Source organism: Myotis brandtii, unplaced genomic scaffold (genome assembly GCF_000412655.1).
Source record: "Myotis brandtii unplaced genomic scaffold, ASM41265v1 scaffold167, whole genome shotgun sequence".
Taxonomy (NCBI): Eukaryota; Metazoa; Chordata; class Mammalia; order Chiroptera; family Vespertilionidae; genus Myotis; species Myotis brandtii.
This window is the reverse complement of record NW_005356128.1, coordinates 570,357-578,345: the sequence shown is the minus strand read 5'-3', so window position 1 is coordinate 578,345 and position 7,989 is coordinate 570,357. Positions and strand designations below refer to the sequence as shown.

At 38.3% G+C, this 7,989-nt stretch overlaps 1 pseudogene; it reads left to right on the top strand.

The window, feature by feature from the left end:
* Positions 1–975: 975 nt before the first annotated feature.
* On the top strand, positions 976–6,110 carry LOC102253068 (annotated as a pseudogene).
* The last annotated feature ends 1,879 nt before the right edge of the window (positions 6,111–7,989 follow it).

Below are 7,989 nucleotides of genomic sequence, written 5' to 3'. Positions count from 1 at the left end.
GATCTATCTAGTTTGACTTCTAGTATTTTCATAAACATCAAATGAGTTAGTTCATGTGAAAAATGCTTTATAAACCATAGAGCACTACAGAAATATAAGATACTACAATCATGCTTGTCTTGGGATTAATGTTACTGAAAATAAAATTAATAACCCTACAAAGTATTTTGTGTTTATTTTAATATAAGGAGAAAAATAATTTATATAAATGTCCATATTTCTTTTTATAAGACCCTTTGCAGGTTATTTGTCATCACTTTATTGGAGGCAAAAATGAGGACTGAATAAAATTACTTGCCAAATTACACCTAAATAGTCATGGAACAAGACCTACTGCTAATATCTGTTATTATAGAAACCAGTTTCAAAATCCTAGCCCAGGTTGTAATCCTATTTATATTACAGAAGAAAGGAGTTTTGAGCTTTAAAAATTCCCAGGAAATGACCCATGAGCCAATGCTTCTGAAAGAAATAGGGAGTTGAGGAATAGCTCACTGAATTTCATTGTTCACCTTCTCTTGTTTTCTCCTGACAAATGGAAAATGCCGCTAAACTTAGTTTGTGGCCTCCCTCTACTGATTCCGTGATCCCTACAGCTCTTCATGCTCCCAGAAACTATGCAAAAGACTGCAGCTTCTAGGATGTAACTACATGCTCCAAAGTCAAAATGCCCTTTGGTGTATTCATCTCTCTCCCAATTGGTGCAAAGATTCCTGAGTGGCATGAAACAACAATGTACTTACCTAATATCTAATTTTTCTGGAGTGAGGAATTTGATTTCTGAATATAAGAGAATGATTTTGCTCTGTTCTCTTTTAACAGATAACCAGAATCATACAACAGTTTGACAAATACACCCCCACCCCCTGAAATCTGCTATTCTCACACAACTAAAATGTGAGACTAGCTTCAGCTCCCAGCCAGGGATAGTATGACTGAAAATCAAAAAGGATTTTCCTGTGGATTGGCTCCATCATGCTTGTCCTCAATCATGGTGAGCAGCCCTTGTTAATTTTTTTCTGTTTAATAACTTAAATAGCTCTGAGAAGGTATGAAACTAGAAAACCAAAAGCCATTTCATGGCAATGGTGTCATTAAAAGCATTTGTTATTTGTTTATTAGGGTGCATCCTACAATGAAAATGCCCAAAGAATCTGTCTGTGTCCATTTATTATCAACATAGGTATTCCAAATTTATTCTACTATGTTGGTTTAATTGGAACTTTATTGAGAAATGCAGGTGTCCAATGAGACAGTATTGAAAATCTAGTTAAATCACCCAAATAACATATGGCTTTTTTCTAGGAAGATCATATGTAATTTGTATGCCGTTTGTTTTCCAAGGGTAGGGCTTTAGGTATTAAACTGAAATCTAAAGTAAGGTACATTGATTTACAGGAAATTGTTCCTTTACACACAAATTCATCATTTACAAATACTATTTCATGGGGCCAGATGGAAGGAAGGCTTATGTTTTTTAGACAACTATGTCATCAACCATGTTAGTGTCTGTTTATAAATATTTCTTCCCAATTTGAGGATCCAAAGTTCACAAAAATATTTGTTTTAAATTATTTCAAATAAGCAGCATAAAATTTAGCCTTAGGGCTCACTTCCAGGGAAAATTGTATTCATTTATATTTCATAGAAAAACAAAAGGGCAGGGTGGGGGTGGTTAGGAAATCAAGGGAGTACCAATTATGAAGTTAACACCATTTTCCTAGGAAATGATATTGGTTCTTTTTTTTCTCAAACTAAGAAAATATGATGTGCCCCATCTCCTTTAATGTGAGAACTTTGAAAAATCCCCCAGAATTTTCCATTTGCTGCTCTGAGCTTATAGACAGCTCTTTTATTGAATAGTATATTAATTTGTAGACCTTAAAATGGTTATATGTCATAGAAGATATTAGCCTTTGGTGAAAGGTACTAAGATATGTCCAAAAACTACTTTTTCAGGGCCCACTGCCTAACGTCTTGATTTAAGAGTGATTCATCCCTGAGGAGAATTGAACCATGAGTGCTGCCAGTTGTTTAGGCAGGGCTCCCTCCACTTACCCCACTTCCCGCCTCTCTTTTTCACTTTCATCTGAGATAAGACTGCAATCAAGCCAGGGCATTTTCTATGTCTAATTCATCTATCCCAAAGCCTTATTGCTAGGAAAATTTTCTTCTTTTTGGAAAAGGGTTCAAAGAAAGAAAATGTGTTGAGGACACAGAGATCTGGGAGAATTTTGCCTATCTTCACAGGACTGTCTACCTGCTGTGCCTACTTAGGAATGTGATGTTATCAGTGTAGAAAAGGCACAGGGGCAGGAAGTGTGTGGGACTGTTACTTTCTGCTGAACCTTTTCTCTTGAGTTTCAAAGAAAAACATTCAGTATCCAGTACATGTGTAGTTCAAACAAGCCTTATGACTTCCTGGAAGCCACAAATTATTCAAGTTCGACTGAGAAACACCCCAGTTTTGAAATTCCGTGGAAGATGATCATGCTATGAAAGGCATTTTCTGATATCTAACCAGGATGCTAGTGACTTCGATTTCATGTGCCTTTGCCTTGGCTATCTAATCATACGCTGAAATGAAAAAAAATGGGTGTGTCAACTGTCAGCCTTGATCCTGAAAGCTTATTTTTCATTCATATTGCCTGAAAAATAAGATTTGATCTGGGTTGGTTTCCAAATCCGTACTTTATTATGCTTTGCTCCCCTGTACATATCTCAGCATTGGGGATTTGGGCACTATCATTGGCAGAGGAAGGCAGCATCGGTCCCTTTGCTCTGTTTGGCACAGTCTACTTTTGCACAGTCTGCTGCCAACTCTACTAGAGAGCCATCCGCCCCTAACCTATGCTGCTTAATTTTCCCCAATGCAATCATTTTCCCTCCATGTCTGTGGCTTCAGCCAGAGAGAATAAACATCTGCTTTGTTCTGCTTTTCGTTGCAGACAAATTAGATGGTTCTGATCCATGACTCATTTTGTTTTACTTGGTCCTCCTCAGAATCTCCAAGACCAAAAGCAACCAGATAACCAATTTGTCTATTTAATTCAAGCAATCTATTTTGTTGGGGAAGGAGGACTGAAGGCTTTTTTGTTTGTTTTAGTTTAGTTTTTTTTTTTTACTCTAAACAAATTAAGTTTGTGTGTGTGTGTGCGCACACGATTTTATGCTGAATTTGCATATGTCCTATATATTCCACGTCCTTTATCTTTTTTGCTTCTTTTCCTCTTATCTGATTCTGTTGCCTTCTGTTTGCAGACTGACATAAATTTTTTCTTTTGTTTCTCTCAATTACCATTGCCACCTACAATCATAGCTGTTTCCTAATCTTGTAAATTTTATAATTTATAAACTTACTGCCACCCCTCGAGGCTCTCAGTGCGTGCCTGGCATTGATCTACAGACTCCATTTTGACCATATCTCACCTCTGAAGGATATCATCCCCTTGGGCTCTTCTTTCAGTTTTCCCTTGCCTTTCTTTTTTATATTTTCCTTGTTTCTTTAGGGACAGGACACTGTAGATCTGGGGTTTTGCATTCTTTCTTTCAAGCATCATGAACTTTAATTCTCCACCTAACTGATCTTAACTGTGGCCTCAGATTACTCCATTTATTCCTTCCAAGCCTGTTTTAGACATTATGCTACAAAACACCCTAGGAGGTAAATTAGTATCCGTTTCTTTTATTTTACAGATGGGGAGTCGGAAAGTGGAGGGGGATTGGGTATAGAGCACCAAACTAGAGGTAAGTAGTGACTCAAACTCCTAGTCCTTGTTTAGTTGCTTCCAGGGAGTCAGCTCCCTTCCTTCAATGTTCCAAGTTTTCCATGGAGCCCCAGTGACTAACAATACAGAGAGTGGCTCACAATGTCTGGTTGCATTCTTGACGGGAACCTTCCCTTTGTAGACCAGGTTTTTCTACCTTTCTCCCCAGAAGCTTCTGCATTCCAAAGCCCTGGCAGCCTCTCCTTCAATGCACACTATTGTGCTGGAGCCCCATTTGGGCTCAGGTAAAATTTTAACTGGTTTTGGGTGGTTACTGTTTCATGATCCCTGACCTCCTTCCTTTTATCCCAGATCCCCAAGAGCCAAGAAAGGATACGGTCACTTATGAATGCTATTTCTTTAACCTTCCTGCCAATTAAACACATAAAGTTTGTTTCAGGTCATGACAGAAATTTTTAATTGCAGCGAATAGCCACAGCTCATGAACAGTTACAAGAACCTACTAGAATTTTCCTCAGAAATTAATGCACTTAGCTGTGACATGTTGATTAAGATAATAAGCTGTGTGGAACCTAAGAAATAAAATACCTACTAAGAAGAGCTCCTGATGGCTAACTGGGATCAATTAAAAAAGAAAATAGAGCATAGCAGTCATTTCTACACAGGGACCTTTCACATAAACTGCATTTCAGGGAGAAGTCTGCGCTGAACAACCTGCCTTCTGCACTGAACTGCCTGTCTGTACTGTGTTCCTGCCCTCTGAGCCAGCCCTTATAAAGGGGTTCCTAGAATCCTATTTCAACCAATGGGACTAAGACTTTCCCTTTCCAAATAGAGCTGTGCAGCTATATTTCTATCAGTTTCTTCACTAATCAAAGCAGTTCTACTGTGACCAATCAGGATAGTGCTTTTTGGACCAATCAAACTGTGAGGATTTGGAGACTTCATTTGCATGAAAATGGGCTAGTGCAGACACCAGAGGCAGGGATTTCTGTCTGTCTCTGTCTAAAACGGCTTCCCTCTGGCTGGGACATTGCACTTACTCTTCCACCAAAGACTGAAGACTGTGTTTCTCACTGCAGCTAAAACACCAAAGACATCTCCCTGGAGCCAACTGGCACAGGGCAGGAAGACCTGGAGCAGGTGGGGTAGAGCAGAACAGAGCTGTCTGGCCTGAGAGGTACTTCACCCCAGGGCCTCCTCACAGCATGCAGTATCACAACTGAGCTGTTTGCACTGAATAAAATGTTTCCTTCTTTACTGCACCCCAAATTGGGAGTTCCTGTTGGCATAACATTGGTGCCAATGACAATCAGGTGACAGCTACAAGATGAAAATTAAGGCATAATAGAATGGATGCCTTTTCTTCCTCTCCAAATACGAAGCAAAAGAAAAGCAAAATGAAAAAGAAAAGGGGGAGTTTGGCCACATCCTTGGCCACGTCGCCCGCTCTCGCCATCTTCGCAGCTTCCTCCCAGGGGCCCCTGGTGCCGCCGTGAGCATCTTCTTGCTGACCTGAACCTGTCCCACCTAGCCATCCTCATCCTGCTGCTGAAGAGCTGGAAAACATGTTACTACACCGGTATTTCCAGAAAAAGCCAGCTTCTCTTTGCACTGGTCTTCACAACTCCATACCTGGATCTTTTTACTTCATTTATTTTATTATACACTTAGTGGCCAGATTATTATGACCACCCCATCAGTACAATGAAGTGAATTAGTTATGCAAATAATAATAAAACCTTGAGAGTATTTGCTTAGGAAGTTTTCAATGTTCAGTATTTTTGGAAGTGTCAATGAAGTATGATTGGGGTGATCATAATAATCTGTCCACTCAGTGTATAATACATCTAGGAAGCGTATCTACATTGCCTGCTCCTACGCAACAGTGTACCTGATCTACATGAAGTTTAAGGCAACTTATGATGGAAACCATGATACCTTCTGAGTGGAGTTTCTGGTGGTCCCTGTGGGAGGACCGCTCATTTCTAGTCAATTGTGATTTTTCTCCTCTTGAGATTCTGTGGACCTTCTCCATCTACCAGGAATCGATGGCTATCCTTCTGCAGCTCTTCATGATCAGCAAGACTGGGGAGGCGAAGACCATCACCACCCACTACCTGTTCTTCCTAGGCCTCTACCAGGGGCTCTACTTCATCAACTGTGCCTGGCACTTCTACTTTGAGGGCTTCTTTGACCTCATCGCTGTGGTGGTAGCATTGTCCAGACCATCCTCTACTGGGACTTCTTCTACTTGTACATCACACAAGTACTCAAGGAAAAGAAGCTCAGTCTGCCAGGGTAAGTGCCAAAGACCATCACCAGCACCTGTCCTTCGGGGTGCTTGGACAGAATTCTTACCAGAGCAGAGGCACAAGATGCTCCAAGTGGAAAATCAGAAACTTAACTCTTGTTGCAGATAGTCATCAGTGGCTCTGTAGCTTACATTAAACATTTATGATGTTGATTGGTGGCTTACATTAAACTTTTATGATGTTAATACACCATACTACTCATCCAAAAAAAGATATATTGCATGTGTATATGCATATGTAAATCAACAGCCTGAAAAAAATATATATGTAATCAACAGATCAAAATTAATTAAAATGAGGCATAAATTGATTAAACTTCACACAAAAATATTGCTTCCCAAATGTCATTTAAAATACATGTATATGTATTAAAATATATACATATGTGTATAATATATATACCATATATACCACATATGCACACATATATATTTACTATATATAATATACATATACTATATATAGTAAAATACATTAATGTTCATGTGCATGTTTATCCTTTTCTCATCTAATTTTTGTCAATTTCTTCTTTCTTTACAATTGACCTTCTCTTACCCAGTAAAAGATCCTGTTGAGACAGCAGCTGAGTTGTAGGGGGAAAGCTTTCAGTTCAGCACCAGTGGTCTACCCTATTACTCTACCCATAATGAGACACGGTGACCTTAGTACATCTCCTTAACCCTCCATGCCTCATTTCTATGAACAAAAGAGCTTCTCAACTTCATTTGGTAGGGTCTAAAGGTAGGTAGCTCCGTGTTGCAAGAGCTCTCTATTGAGATCCACACTTTCATCAATTCTAAGATCTTTAACAGTTTACTGTCTCTAAATTTACAGTTCATTTTCAATGGACGATGTTTCATATTTACTAACATCTTTTCTTTCTTAATAGTACATACTGGTAAAACAATGGTGTTTCTTAGAACTGATGCTTTCTAAATTTAATAAAATGTAGTCTGGATCAAAAGTGTTTTGCAGGTTAATGTTATTATTCAGAAGTCACTTGTTTTCTTGTTACTACAAGATAAGCCATGGAATGAATCACCCTGGACTGTTCTAAACAACTAAAGACATTCACTGAGTTACAAAGTACCCAGCTGAACCAGAAAGAGGGACTAGACAACTACAAGGAAAAAATATCTCTCTTGAAAATTGCCATTCTTAAAAGAGTCCCTAACTTAGTTTAATGATTGCCGTCACTTTCCTGAAATTCTTAATAAATTTTTAAGTAGGGGTCCTGCATGTTCATTTTAGTCTGGCCTAGAAAAATTTTGTAGCCTGCCTTGATGGGAACTTTGTGATTACAATATTAAAACATATTCAATCCTTCTTCCATTAACCTCTGGTCTCTGGCATAGAAGACTTTCAGTTTCTCAAAAGGAGTTATGAGCTACGTAAGTACTTGAATCAGAGTATTTTCAAGCACACAGTGTTCTGTTTTCAGAGACTGTATCGTATCAAGCTCACATTGGCGAGCAGTTACATACTGACCTCAGGATTTTAAAGGTTAGAAAGGGATAAGAATTTCAAAACCTTTATCTTTTAAAATAAAGGTTATTAAGGAAAGTACATGTTCTATGTTACAATTAGAGGGAGAAACCCCCTAAAACTTCAAGATACTTTTTTTCATGTATCCATGTAATATATGGCATATCATAAAGTTTTTTAAAAGTTTTATGCACATAGAGTTACTATAAGAATCTATTCTGGTTATATTTTTATCTCTAGTCAACATCAATTAGGGACAAATAAGATCCAAGCCCTTGGACAACTTTCCCTGCTAAAACAAAAATATGTAAAAGAATTAAAGTCCCTTCATTGAAATTTGTTATCTAGAGTTAAATTTGATCCAGTAATAAATTGTGGAAATTATTCTATAAAATACATACCCTAAACTCAGAATATCTTGGTGATTTGAGTGAGGATGTTGATGGGATGAAATGAACATA